The sequence below is a fragment of the Entelurus aequoreus genome, linkage group LG14 (assembly GCF_033978785.1).
Source record: "Entelurus aequoreus isolate RoL-2023_Sb linkage group LG14, RoL_Eaeq_v1.1, whole genome shotgun sequence".
Taxonomy (NCBI): Eukaryota; Metazoa; Chordata; class Actinopteri; order Syngnathiformes; family Syngnathidae; genus Entelurus; species Entelurus aequoreus.
The window spans coordinates 60,504,478-60,520,453 of NC_084744.1; the positions used below are offsets into that span (position 1 = coordinate 60,504,478).

The 15,976-nt window shown below is 40.8% G+C and overlaps 1 pseudogene; it reads left to right on the plus strand.

Annotated features, from left to right (window-relative positions):
• LOC133664312 (nucleoprotein TPR-like) overlaps nt 1–15,976 on the plus strand; it is a 104,540-nt pseudogene that overhangs the window by 16,220 nt on the left and 72,344 nt on the right.

The window sequence follows — 15,976 nt, forward strand, 5'->3', positions numbered from 1 at the left end:
CTTGTAAGAGCTAACACAACTTGTCTACTTCTCAATTGTCTCATGAACTGAACTGACGTCGCCAACCCGGAAGTGCCCAAACTAATGACGCGTAGTATTTTCATATCGCCACAAGGTGTCAGTAAGAGTCTACAATCAAATGGGCATAACATTGCAGGTCCCACAGGGCATTTCCTGTATGTGGGAAGGGATTCGAATTAAGAACCAACTCTTTTTCTTTGCTATAGTGGCCTCGATAACGGGATAACCGGTTCTCAAAAAGGGATTCGAGTCCATGGAATCGGTTCTTTTCTTATCGAACAACCGGGAGAACCGGTTTCAAACATCATCCCTAGTGTGCGCCCTTTAAAATGGTCTTCTTTTTCTTGTGTACTTGCAGCCACCAAAGTTTGGGAAAAGAAGGCGTCTGATGCAGAGGAAGGAAAGAGCCAGTTGGAGGCAGAGCTCCGGGAAAAGATCCAGAAAATGGAGAAAGAGCTGGAAAACTCCTCTATAAAAGCTTCTGGCAAACTTTGCTGTAAGATAAAATGACAACTTTCTTTTCACCTCACGCCCAAAGTACGAGGCACGAGCTCACAGGTGTCAAACTAAAGGTCCGGGGGGGCAGATCTGGTATATAGGCCGCACCCACTAAATTTGAAAAGGAAATTATCTTTCCATATATTAGCCACATAAGCCGCAGATATATATGTTGGGAAATGAGTTATTTACACAAAAAGATTTTGTAAATGTTTTGTTTACATACCTTAATTGTTTCCAAACAGTGTCTGTAACATGGCAGTAAAACAGCTGATCAAACAAAACAGAAGTCTAAACTGAAATTTACAACCTTAATTTAAACTATAAACACATTTTGACCAACTTGAACCATTTGATACTAAAAATGGAACCAAATAAACTCAATAAATAATAATAATAATAAATTAAAATAGATCCACAACAATAAATCAGGAGCCCAATCTATAAATACCGTGTTTTCCAAACTATAGAGCGCACCGGTATATAAGCCACACCCACTAAATACTATAAGGAAAAAATAATCTTCCATATATAAGCCGCCGATATATATGTTATGAAAGTAGTTATTTACACGGAAATATTCTGTAAATGTTTATTTACATACCTTCATTGTTTCCAAACAGTGTCTGTAAAACGGCTGATCAAACAAAACGTCAGTCATGGTCATGGAGCCACTAGCTGCGCAAGCTAGCTCTCCAATCAGCTAAACAGACTCAATAACTCCACGCTGACGTTTTGGTGAATTTACTGAGGAATTTGTGAAACTGAAAAAATACAAAAAGAATGTTAGTGTAAGTTAATAATACTAACACGGACACGTGTAAATGTGTTAGCATATTCGCTAATGCTAAGGACGCTCGCTTCATTACATTACGATAGCACATACAAATTTGCATGAAAACACTCGTACAGACATCACACATGGGACGCTTTAGTCAGTAAGAATAGTTTTAGTTATATTGTAAACGTACAAACGTTGCCTGGAGTGATGAATGAAGAGTCCCTTCGAGTACAAACACTATGGACGATTTGAATGCTCTAAACAGAAGGGCACTGAAGCAGCTGCTTTGGGCAAACTTGACCAAAAGATGGTGCAATAGCACAAACAATAACACACCTTTTCAGTGTATTTGCCTGTAATAAAAAAAAAACAAAACTATTTCCATTATAACTGTCAGCGAAGAAAAATCCATAAATCAATTGCACTGTTTTATAAGCCGCAGGGTGCGAAGCGTAGGAAAAAGTTGCAGCTTATAGTCCAAAAATGTACAGTACTTATCTTTTCTTACTAAGTGTATTCAATCTTTCCATTTTGACAGAAATGCCATTGTATGCAATAACGTTTCTTTTCAACTTTAATATGATCTATTAATGCGACAAATATTAAACTGTTAGGCGTTTTGAGCGTTTTTCAAGTTCAAATAAAAATAATGGTAAAATAAACTCCTGCTTGACTTATGATTTCAAAGCAAGTTATCCCTCAAATTGTACACTGTGAAACAATATATTTTATGGTAAAAAAAAAAAAAAATGACAGCTGAGTTGTCAGAATTTGACTGTAAAAAAAACAAAAAACTATAGAGTTGTTTTTCCATTTAAATCCACTGTAAATTCTACAAGAAAATGTGACAACTGACCTGCAAAATTAACTGCAAAATCAAAAGTTTTTTTTTACAGAGTATGTGGGCTCTGTACCGAGGATGTCGTTGTGGCTTGTGCAGCCCTTTGAGACACTTATGATTTAGGGCTATATAAATAAACATTGATTGATTGATTGACAGAGTATGTAAAAAAAATGTAATAATCAGATGCATATGTAATTGTACAATGTGAATCCCTATATATTTATGTTTTGGAGTGCAGCCATAACTGCCATGTGGTCCTCAGTAAAAATGAGTTTGACACCCCTGCCTGAGCTATTCTGCTATATTATTAACAGTCCTAGTCTCTATACCCATGCAATATATCCACTAAATCCAAACTTAAATGTACTTAAAAGTACCTGAATGGGAAAATGTCAAAAACAAAGCAAGCAGTCAGACCATTAAATACTTTTAAAGGCCTACTGAAATGAATTTTTTTTATTTAAACGGGGATAGCAGATCTATTCTATGTGTCATACTTGATCATTTCGCGATATTGCCATATTTTTGCTGAAAGGATTTAGTATAGAACAACGACGATAAAGATTGCAACTTTTGGTATCTGATAAAAAAAAGGCTTGCACCTACCGGAAGTAGCGTGACGTAGTCAGTTGAACATATACGCAAAGTTCCCTATTGTTTACAATGATGGCCGCATGAAGTGAGAGAGATTCGGACCGAGAAAGCGACAATTTCCCCATTAATTTGAGCGAGGATGAAAGATTTGTGGATGAGTAAAGTGCAAGTGAAGGACTAGTGGGGAGTTGAAGCTATTCAGATAGGGAAGATGCTGTGAGAGTGACCTGATATTCAGCTGGGAATGACTACAACAGTAAATAAACACAAGACATATATATACTCTATTAGCCACAACACAACCAGGCTTATATTTAATATGCCACAAATTAATCCTGCATAAAAACACCTGCGTGTTTGTTATGCTAGCTCCTAGCTCCTCTGCTAGCTCCTAGCTCCATAGAACACGCCAATACAATTCAAACACCTGATCAACACACACAATCACTCAGCCCAAAAGACCGTTCACCTAACCCAAGGTTCATAAAGCTTATATATTTAAACAAAGTTACGTACGTGACGCGCACGTACGGTCAAGCGATCAAATGTTTAGAAGCCAAAGCTGCATACTCACGGTAGCACGTCTGCGTCTTTGTCATCCAAATCAAAGTAATCCTGGTAAGAGTCTGTGTTGTGCCAGTTCTCTACAGGCGTCTGTGTATCCAAGTCAAAAGTCCTCCTGGTTAGAGTCTCTGTTATCCGAGTTCTTCTATCTTGACTGCATCTTTCGGGAATGTAAACAAAGAAGCGCCGGCTGTGTACTGTTGTTGCTGACTACGTTCGAAAAATACGTCCATTTCGCACCGACAACTTTCTTCTTTGCTTGCTCAGCTTCCTTCTCCATAATGCAATGAACATGATTGAAACAGATTCACGAACACAGATGTCCAGAATACTGTGGAATTATGAAATGAAAACAGAGCTTTTTCGTATTGGCTTCAATGTGGAAGGCATACCCGTGTTCCCCGGTCTACGTCACGCGCATACGTCATCCTCAGAGGCGTTTCGAACCGGAAGTTTAGCGGCAAATTTAAAATGTCACTTTATAAGTTAACCCGGCCGTATTGGCATGTGTTATAATGTTAAGATTTCATCATTGATATATAAACTATCAGACTGCGTGGTCGGTAGTAGTGGCTTTCAGTAGGCCTTTAATAATACAATATAATCCTAAGGCTTGTGCTAGGAAGCTAACGGTGTCATTGGACTCACTGGACATGGTGACAAAAGTGAAAAAAAATCAACATCACATTACGAATCCTGCCTAAGATAATCTTGTCTGTCTAATAAATGTTTTGTTTCCAAGCAGGTGTGCCTTCTGTGAGTGAGGAGCAGCTGGAGTCCATGTGTCCGTCTGCAGCTGCCATCGCTGCCATCGTCAAGCCCGGCATGAAGTTCTTTGACGTGAGTTTTAGTGCAGCCACATATCAAAATCAATAGATTACTTTGACTTTTACACCAAGTTTTGTTGCTGAACTCTTGACTCCTTCAGCCAGCAAACTACTAGATTTAACTGGAATTGCTGTCAGGTCTCAGGGTTTCCCCCCAGATTGACAACATACTGGTGGCGTAGTCAACATGAAACGTCATATCATTTGCATAATTTTCTTTAAAAAAATGTTATACGTACATTTAAAAGCAAATATGTGTTATTATTAATTAGTAATAACATTTACAGTGGTGGTCAAAAGTGTACATAGACTTGTAAAGATCATGTCATGGCTGTCTTGACTTTACAATCTTATTTTTTTGTGATGTAGTGATTGGAGCACATACTTGTTGCTCACAAAAAACATTCATGAAGTTTGCTTCTTTTATGAATTTATTATGGCTCTACTGAAAATGTGAGCACACAACTTTCCTCCAGAAGGTCTTATCTGTGTCCATGTGATGTCAGGTGAAACACAAATGGAGCTGTTTGGCCACAATACCCAGCAATATGTTTGGAGGAGAAAAGGTGAGGCCTTTAATCCCAGGAACACCATGCCTACCGTCAGGCATGGTGGTGGTAGTATTATGCTCTGGGCCTGTTTTGCTGCCAATGGAACTGCTGCTTTAAATGGGACAATGAAAAAGGAGGATTAGCTCCAAATTGTTCAGGACAAGCTAAAATCATCAGCCCGGAGGTTGGGCGCAGTTGGGTGTTCCAACAGGACAATGACCCCAAACACACCTCAATGCTGAAGAAACAAGTCCATGTCACATTTAGATGAACTGCAGCAATTTGGTGGTCAAGTGGTCAAGCAGAAGCTACCAAAAGCGCCTTATTGCAGGTAAACTTGCCAAGGGACATATTAACATTGCTGTATGTATACTTTTGGTGCAGTTCAGCTAAATTTGCTGGTTTCTTCAGCATTGTCCACACCTTTAAGTCATGACTTTGGGAAGGCCATTCTAAAACCTTCATTCTAGCCTGATTTAGCCATTCCTTGACCACTTTTGAGGTGTGTTTGGGGTCATTGTCCTGTTGGAACACCCAACTGCGCCCAACCTCCGGGCTGATGATTTTAGCTTGTCCTGAACAATTTGGAGCTAATCCTCCTTTTTCATTGTCCCATTTAAAGCAGCAGTTCCATTGGCAGCAAAACAGGCCCAGAGCATAATACTACCACCACCATGCTTGACGGTAGGCCTGGTGTTCCTGGGATTAAAGGCCTCACCTTTTCTCCTCCAAACATATTGCTGGCTATTGTGGCCAAACAGCTCCATTTGTGTTTCATCTGACACCACATGGACAAAGATGAGACCTTCTGGAGGAAAGTTGTGTGGTTCATGCATGAAAGAAATGCAACACAAACAGACTTACAAACAATACACCGATTACCCGTCATCAATCACACACACACATGCACAAATGACTGCATGGCTGAGTACAGAGGAGCCAGGTGAGGAAACACTATCTCATCAGACCACGGCCTAAATCAAATACTGGTAAAACATATTGCTGCAAAAGACAGGACATCAAGATGGTGAAATGTAGAATTGAGCCTGGTTGATGTTGTTTTATGATGGCTACAAGGTCAATGTGTCTCGTTGTGTGTGCTCTCAGTTGTATAACGCATACTCTGAGTGTCAGACTCAGCTGCAGCTGGAGAAGCAGGAGACCAGGAGGGTGAGCAAAGTGTTGGATGACATCGTGCAGGAGGTGGAGTCCAAAGCACCCGTCCTCAGGCGGCAGAGAGAAGAGTATGAGAACATGCAGAGGTCCATGGCCTCCCTGTGGAACAAACTGGAACAGGCCCGCACGGTCCGTGAGACCTACCGTGTCATCCTTTTCATTTGCCAGTCATGCGGAATGACTTTCATACTGCCATGTTCAGGAGATCTACAGCTTGCAGAAGGAGAAGGAGGAGGCCAAGCAGCAGTGTGACACCTTGGAGAAGGACAAGCTGAGGGCAGACAGACTCCTGGATGACACGTCCACACAAGTACTTCTACTTTATTCTACCTTCTTGTACGACGCAGCCTTACTACCAAAACCAAGAAAATGAAATCATAAATAAGATTAGATAAAGGAGAATACTATAAAGGATTGGTGTTTGGCCAAATGACTGCTGATATTAGTGCTGTCAAATGATTATTTTAATCATTCATTTGAATTTGAAGTTATTACTCACTTGCATGATTTACTTAACTTAAAAAAGACCCTGATATTTGGACACATATTACATTTTACTGTCAAAATGTCCTTCAGCAACATACATTAAATGTTGTAGGCCAGGGCTGCACACTTTTTCAGCAGGCAGACTACTTTTTAAATGACCAAGTCAAGGCGATCTACCTCATATATATATATATATATATATATATATATATATATATATATATATATATATATATATATATATATATATATATATATATATATATATATATATATATATATATATATATATATATATATATATATATATATATATATATATATATATATATATTCAAAGATTTTAACTTTTGTGTGGGGTTGTTTCCTTATTTGTCATTTTTCCAAGCAGATTTTATCTTTTGTGTATTTATATATATATATATATATATATATATATATATATATATATATATATATATATATATATATATTAGGGCTGCAACTAACGATTAATTTGATAATCGATTAATCTGTCGATTATTACTTCGATTAATCGATTAATAATCGGATAAAGGGGACAAACTACATTTCTATCCTTTCCAGTATTTTATTGGGAAAAAAACAGCATAGTGGCACCATACTTATTTTGATTATTGTTTCTCATCTGTTTGTACATGTTGCAGTTTATAAATAAAGGTTTATTTAAAAAATAAAAAAAATAAAAAAATAGCATAGATCCAACGAATCGATGACTAAATTAATCGGCAACTATTTTTACAATCAATTTTAATCGATTTAATCGATTAGTTGTTGCAGCCCTAATATATATATATATATGTTTATTTATTTATTTATTATATGCTATTATACTAGATGTATAATGATATATACTGTACATATACATTGTTTTTAAAATCAGCTCCCTCTGCTACACATTAAAATCCTCTTTGAATAATGACAAATAAGGAAGCAACGCCACACAAAAGATAAAATCTGCTTGGAATAATGACAAATAAGGAAACAACCCCACACCAAAGTTAAAATCTTCTTTGTTAAAAGTTAAGTTAAAGTAGCAATGATAGTCACACACACACTAGGTGTGGTGAAATTATTCTCTGCATTTGACCCATCCCCTTGATCACCCCCTGGGAGGTGAGGAGAGCAGTGAGCAGCAGCGGTGGCCGCGCCCGGGAATCATTTTTGGTGATTTAACCCCCAATTCCAACCCTTGACGCTGAATGCCAAGCAGGGAGGTAATGGCCCCCATTTTTATAGTCTTTGGTATGACTCGGCCAGGGTTTGAACACACAACCTACCCATCTCAGGGCAGACACTCTAACCACTAGGCCACTGAGTAGGATTAAATAATGACAAGGAAGCAACACCACATAAAAGTTAAAATTCGAATTGAATAATGACAAATAAGGAAGCAACCCCACACAAAAGTTACAATCTTCTTTGAATAATGACAAATAAGGAAACAACCCCACAAAAAAGTTAAAATCTTCTTTGAATAATGACAAATAAGGAAGCAACACCACACAAAAGTTAAAATCCTCTTTGAATAATGACAAATAATGAAGCAACACCACATAAAAGTTAAAATCCGCTTTGAATAATGACAAAAAAAGGAAGCAAGCAACACCACACAAAAGTTTGTAACACAACAATATTTCCTCCTGAAAAGTTCCTCAAAGTCACGACGAGTCTCGACCACGTTTTATCAACTGTCCTCCTAGCGATCCATTACTCCACAGGCCAATATGAATCCACTGAAAAAAGTGAAACATTTAGGTCATATAATAATCCATAAAGTTGCTTTGAAGCAAGACAGCATCCGCTGTGACTGACAGGTGTCTAGTTGACATCTGATGCCACGTTTGTGTGTCATTAAAACACATTTTGCTTAAACGTGATTCAGTTATTTCTGTCTCTTGACTACAAACTGGAAGTTTGAGCATTACACACTCACTGAGTCTTTGTACTTATATAATACACACACACACACACACACACATCTGTAGTGCAACACTCAACATGGCTTCTGGTCCGTCACTCAAATACGTCCGTGTGCAACATAAACACAAACAACAATTGCTATTGTTACAAAATGCACACCCTTAACATGCTAATTGATTGCATTGACTTGTGTCCAGGTGTGTGTCCTGCTGGTTCAGTTGGAGGAAGCCAGAGGTAACCGGGTGACCAAAGGCGATGGCAGCTCCTTTGACACTTCCAGCACCTCTCAGGTCCTCAGGCCGGACCAGCTTTCCTTCCGCAGCGTGGAAGAGCTCCAGAGGCAAAACCAGAGTCTGCTGGCGAGGCTGCGCAAGTTGGAGGACGAGAAGAGCCGGCAGCAAACACATTTAACATCAGCACGGTAGACTTTTTTATTTCAATCATACGGAGCTTTAATACAACATTTGTACAACCGCAGCCTCCAGTAGAGGTTTAATACAACATTTGTACAACTCCAGCCTCCAGTAGAGGTTTGTTACATTTGTACAACCGCAGCCTCCAGTAGAGGTTTGTTACATTTGTACAACCGCAGCCTCCAGTAGAGGTTTGTTACATTTGTACAACTCCAGCCTCCAGTAGAGGTTTGTTACATTTGTACAACCCCAGCCTCCAGTAGAGGTTTGTTACATTTGTACAACCCCAGCCTCCAGTAGAGGTTTGTTACATTTGTACAACCCCAGCCTCCAGTAGAGGTTTGTTACATTTGTACAACTCCAGCCTCCAGTAGAGGTTTGTTACATTTGTACAACCCCAGCCTCCAGTAGAGGTTTGTTACATTTGTACAACTCCAGCCTCCAGTAGAGGTTTGTTACATTTGTACAACCCCAGCCTCCAGTAGAGGTTTGTTACATTTGTACAACTCCAGCCTCCAGTAGAGGTTTGTTACATTTGTACAACTCCAGCCTCCAGTAGAGGTTTGTTACATTTGTACAACCCCAGCCTCCAGTAGAGGTTTGTTACATTTGTACAACCCCAGCCTCCAGTAGAGGTTTGTTACATTTGTACAACTCCAGCCTCCAGTAGAGGTTTAATACAACATTTGTACAACCCCAGCCTCCAGTAGAGGTTTGTTACATTTGTACAACTCCAGCCTCCAGTAGAGGTTTGTTACATTTGTACAACTCCAGCCTCCAGTAGAGGTTTGTTACATTTGTACAACTCCAGCCTCCAGTAGAGGTTTGTTACATTTGTACAACCCCAGCCTCCAGTAGAGGTTTGTTACATTTGTACAACTCCAGCCTCCAGTAGAGGTTTGTTACATTTGTACAACCCCAGCCTCCAGTAGAGGTTTGTTACATTTGTACAACCGCAGCCTCCAGTAGAGGTTTGTTACATTTGTACAACTCCAGCCTCCAGTAGAGGTTTGTTACATTTGTACAACTCCAGCCTCCAGTAGAGGTTTGTTACATTTGTACAACTCCAGCCTCCAGTAGAGGTTTGTTACATTTGTACAACTCCAGCCTCCAGTAGAGGTTTGTTACATTTGTACAACTCCAGCCTCCAGTAGAGGTTTGTTACATTTGTACAACCCCAGCCTCCAGTTGAGGTTTGTTACATTTGTACAACTCCAGCCTCCAGTAGAGGTTTGTTACATTTGTACAACCCCAGCCTCCAGTTGAGGTTTGTTACATTTGTACAACCCCAGCCTCCAGTTGAGGTTTGTTACATTTGTACAACCGCAGCCTCCAGTAGAGGTTTGTTACATTTGTACAACCGCAGCCTCCAGTAGAGGTTTGTTACATTTGTACAACCCCAGCCTCCAGTAGAGGTTTGTTACATTTGTACAACTCCAGCCTCCAGTAGAGGTTTGTTACATTTGTACAACCGCAGCCTCCAGTAGAGGTTTGTTACATTTGTACAACCGCAGCCTCCAGTAGAGGTTTGTTACATTTGTACAACCGCAGCCTCCAGTAGAGGTTTGTTACATTTGTACAACCGCAGCCTCCAGTAGAGGTTTGTTACATTTGTACAACCCCAGCCTCCAGTTGAGGTTTGTTACATTTGTACAACCGCAGCCTCCAGTAGAGGTTTGTTACATTTGTACAACCGCAGCCTCCAGTAGAGGTTTGTTACATTTGTACAACCCCAGCCTCCAGTAGAGGTTTGTTACATTTGTACAACTCCAGCCTCCAGTAGAGGTTTGTTACATTTGTACAACTCCAGCCTCCAGTAGAGGTTTGTTACATTTGTACAACCCCAGCCTCCAGTAGAGGTTTGTTACATTTGTACAACTCCAGCCTCCAGTAGAGGTTTAATACAACATTTGTACAACCCCAGCCTCCAGTAGAGGTTTGTTACATTTGTACAACTCCAGCCTCCAGTAGAGGTTTGTTACATTTGTACAACCCCAGCCTCCAGTAGAGGTTTGTTACATTTGTACAACCCCAGCCTCCAGTAGAGGTTTGTTACATTTGTACAACTCCAGCCTCCAGTAGAGGTTTGTTACATTTGTACAACTCCAGCCTCCAGTAGAGGTTGTTACATTTGTACAACCCCAGCCTCCAGTAGAGGTTTGTTACATTTGTACAACTCCAGCCTCCAGTAGAGGTTTGTTACATTTGTACAACCCCAGCCTCCAGTAGAGGTTTGTTACATTTGTACAACTCCAGCCTCCAGTAGAGGTTTGTTACATTTGTACAACCCCAGCCTCCAGTAGAGGTTTGTTACATTTGTACAACTCCAGCCTCCAGTAGAGGTTTAATACAACATTTGTACAACCCCAGCCTCCAGTAGAGGTTTGTTACATTTGTACAACTCCAGCCTCCAGTAGAGGTTTGTTACATTTGTACAACCCCAGCCTCCAGTAGAGGTTTGTTACATTTGTACAACTCCAGCCTCCAGTAGAGGTTTAATACAACATTTGTACAACCCCAGCCTCCAGTAGAGGTTTGTTACATTTGTACAACTCCAGCCTCCAGTAGAGGTTTGTTACATTTGTACAACCCCAGCCTCCAGTAGAGGTTTGTTACATTTGTACAACCCCAGCCTCCAGTTGAGGTTTGTTACATTTGTACAACCGCAGCCTCCAGTAGAGGTTTGTTACATTTGTACAACTCCAGCCTCCAGTAGAGGTTTGTTACATTTGTACAACCCCAGCCTCCAGTAGAGGTTTGTTACATTTGTACAACTCCAGCCTCCAGTAGAGGTTTGTTACATTTGTACAACTCCAGCCTCCAGTTGAGGTTTGTTACATTTGTACAACCGCAGCCTCCAGTAGAGGTTTGTTACATTTGTACAACCCCAGCCTCCAGTAGAGGTTTGTTACATTTGTACAACTCCAGCCTCCAGTAGAGGTTTGTTACATTTGTACAACTCCAGCCTCCAGTAGAGGTTTAATACAACATTTGTACAACCCCAGCCTCCAGTAGAGGTTTGTTACATTTGTACAACTCCAGCCTCCAGTAGAGGTTTGTTACATTTGTACAACCCCAGCCTCCAGTAGAGGTTTGTTACATTTGTACAACCCCAGCCTCCAGTAGAGGTTTGTTACATTTGTACAACTCCAGCCTCCAGTAGAGGTTTGTTACATTTGTACAACCCCAGCCTCCAGTAGAGGTTTGTTACATTTGTACAACCCCAGCCTCCAGTAGAGGTTTGTTACATTTGTACAACCGCAGCCTCCAGTAGAGGTTTGTTACATTTGTACAACTCCAGCCTCCAGTAGAGGTTTGTTACATTTGTACAACTCCAGCCTCCAGTAGAGGTTTGTTACATTTGTACAACTCCAGCCTCCAGTAGAGGTTTGTTACATTTGTACAACTCCAGCCTCCAGTAGAGGTTTGTTACATTTGTACAACTCCAGCCTCCAGTAGAGGTTTGTTACATTTGTACAACCCCAGCCTCCAGTTGAGGTTTGTTACATTTGTACAACTCCAGCCTCCAGTAGAGGTTTGTTACATTTGTACAACCCCAGCCTCCAGTTGAGGTTTGTTACATTTGTACAACCCCAGCCTCCAGTTGAGGTTTGTTACATTTGTACAACCGCAGCCTCCAGTAGAGGTTTGTTACATTTGTACAACCGCAGCCTCCAGTAGAGGTTTGTTACATTTGTACAACCCCAGCCTCCAGTAGAGGTTTGTTACATTTGTACAACTCCAGCCTCCAGTAGAGGTTTGTTACATTTGTACAACCGCAGCCTCCAGTAGAGGTTTGTTACATTTGTACAACCGCAGCCTCCAGTAGAGGTTTGTTACATTTGTACAACCGCAGCCTCCAGTAGAGGTTTGTTACATTTGTACAACCGCAGCCTCCAGTAGAGGTTTGTTACATTTGTACAACCCCAGCCTCCAGTTGAGGTTTGTTACATTTGTACAACCGCAGCCTCCAGTAGAGGTTTGTTACATTTGTACAACCGCAGCCTCCAGTAGAGGTTTGTTACATTTGTACAACCCCAGCCTCCAGTAGAGGTTTGTTACATTTGTACAACTCCAGCCTCCAGTAGAGGTTTGTTACATTTGTACAACTCCAGCCTCCAGTAGAGGTTTGTTACATTTGTACAACCCCAGCCTCCAGTAGAGGTTTGTTACATTTGTACAACTCCAGCCTCCAGTAGAGGTTTAATACAACATTTGTACAACCCCAGCCTCCAGTAGAGGTTTGTTACATTTGTACAACTCCAGCCTCCAGTAGAGGTTTGTTACATTTGTACAACCCCAGCCTCCAGTAGAGGTTTGTTACATTTGTACAACCCCAGCCTCCAGTAGAGGTTTGTTACATTTGTACAACTCCAGCCTCCAGTAGAGGTTTGTTACATTTGTACAACTCCAGCCTCCAGTAGAGGTTGTTACATTTGTACAACCCCAGCCTCCAGTAGAGGTTTGTTACATTTGTACAACTCCAGCCTCCAGTAGAGGTTTGTTACATTTGTACAACCCCAGCCTCCAGTAGAGGTTTGTTACATTTGTACAACTCCAGCCTCCAGTAGAGGTTTGTTACATTTGTACAACCCCAGCCTCCAGTAGAGGTTTGTTACATTTGTACAACTCCAGCCTCCAGTAGAGGTTTAATACAACATTTGTACAACCCCAGCCTCCAGTAGAGGTTTGTTACATTTGTACAACTCCAGCCTCCAGTAGAGGTTTGTTACATTTGTACAACCCCAGCCTCCAGTAGAGGTTTGTTACATTTGTACAACTCCAGCCTCCAGTAGAGGTTTAATACAACATTTGTACAACCCCAGCCTCCAGTAGAGGTTTGTTACATTTGTACAACTCCAGCCTCCAGTAGAGGTTTGTTACATTTGTACAACCCCAGCCTCCAGTAGAGGTTTGTTACATTTGTACAACCCCAGCCTCCAGTTGAGGTTTGTTACATTTGTACAACCGCAGCCTCCAGTAGAGGTTTGTTACATTTGTACAACTCCAGCCTCCAGTAGAGGTTTGTTACATTTGTACAACCCCAGCCTCCAGTAGAGGTTTGTTACATTTGTACAACTCCAGCCTCCAGTAGAGGTTTGTTACATTTGTACAACTCCAGCCTCCAGTTGAGGTTTGTTACATTTGTACAACCGCAGCCTCCAGTAGAGGTTTGTTACATTTGTACAACCCCAGCCTCCAGTAGAGGTTTGTTACATTTGTACAACTCCAGCCTCCAGTAGAGGTTTGTTACATTTGTACAACTCCAGCCTCCAGTAGAGGTTTAATACAACATTTGTACAACCCCAGCCTCCAGTAGAGGTTTGTTACATTTGTACAACTCCAGCCTCCAGTAGAGGTTTGTTACATTTGTACAACCCCAGCCTCCAGTAGAGGTTTGTTACATTTGTACAACCCCAGCCTCCAGTAGAGGTTTGTTACATTTGTACAACTCCAGCCTCCAGTAGAGGTTTGTTACATTTGTACAACCCCAGCCTCCAGTAGAGGTTTGTTACATTTGTACAACCCCAGCCTCCAGTAGAGGTTTGTTACATTTGTACAACCCCAGCCTCCAGTAGAGGTTTGTTACATTTGTACAACCGCAGCCTCCAGTAGAGGTTTGTTACATTTGTACAACCGCAGCCTCCAGTAGACTCAGTATGACATTCTGATTATTGTGGCATTTCAAGTGTTTGGGAATGATTACTATAATTGTGTAACTATCACACTATTTCTGGCATGTGATACAACAAGTGTTGTTGCAAGGTGCAAAGTTGCATTAAAGATGCAAGTACTGTTTTTAAATACACCAGTGAGTGATGTGCGGAAATATCAACACCGCCGATACCACATTTTTATGCCTTAATGTCGATCCTCAAATCAAAATATCCATACTTTTGATACTTTAGTTCAAGGGTGTCCAAACTTTTTCCACCAAGGGCCGTATACTGAAAAGTCAAAGTATGCAGGGGACATGTTGATCAGTTTTTATTCCAAACAATGCATAAAAAGTGATATTTTGTCTTCATCGGTGCTCCTTAGTACAGTGTTTTTCAACCTTTTTTGAGCCAAGGCACATTTTTTGCGCTGAAGAAAATGCGGAGGCACACCACCAGCAGAAATCATTCAAAAACGAAACTCAGTTGACAGTAAAAAGTCGTTGGATATGACTTTAAAGCATAACCCAGCATGCATCACTATAGCTCTTGTCTCAAAGTAGGTGTACTGTCACCACCTGTCACATCACACCCTGACTTATTTTGGCTGTTTTCCTGTGTGTAGTGTTTTACTTCTTGTCTTGCGCACCTATTTTGGTGGCTTTTTCTGTTTTTTGGTATTTTCCTGTAGTGGTTTCATGTCTTCCTTTTGAGTGATATTTCCCACATCTACTTTGTTTTAGCAATCAATAATTATCCTTCTTTGTGGGGACATTGTTGATTGTCATGTCATGTTTGGATGTACATTGTCTTTGCTTCACAGTAAGTCTTTGCTGTTGTCCAGCATTCTGTTTTTGTTGACTTTGTAGCCAGTTCAGTTTTAGTTTCATTCTGCATAGCCTTCCCTAAGCTTCAATGCCTTTTCTTAGGGGCACTCACCTTTCTTTTTTTTTGGTTTAAGCATTAGATACCTTTTTACCTGCACCCTGCCTATATAACATGGTTACTCTGCCGAGCTCTAGACAGCACAGACACTCAACAACAACACATCATTTGCAGATTATAATTACTGCTTTGCAAAAAATATTTTTAACCCAATTAGGTGAAATTAGATAATTCCCACGGCACACTTGACTGTATCTCACGGCACACTAGTGGTTGAAAAACACTGCCTTAGTGACCAAGAGCACAGACCTACTGCAGAGCTTGAGTTTGAAACTAAACTGCAAAGTCCACATTTCCCCGTGTGTTCACTTGCAGTATTTCGGAGTTGGAGAGCAGCGTGAGTAAAGTTGAGAAGGAGGTGGAGCAGCTGCGAGAGCAGAAGAACCAGCAGAAACAACTGGCTGACTCCAGTGCAAGGCAGAGAGACATGTACAAAGCTTTGCTCACGCAGAGCACCGGCTTCAACCTTCCGCCTCAAGGTGACACGCACACAAGCAGCAAAACACAACAGCAGTTTAGGCAACAAAAAAGTTAAAGCAGGGGACAATATTTTTTTGTATGCCTCCTTCTGAATATTTATTGATGTATCTGTGTTTAATCCACATCCAAACAAGACTGATCAGTCTGTGTGAATCTCAAAATACTGAAGAAAGTAGCAGTGATTGGCTGGAATGTGCA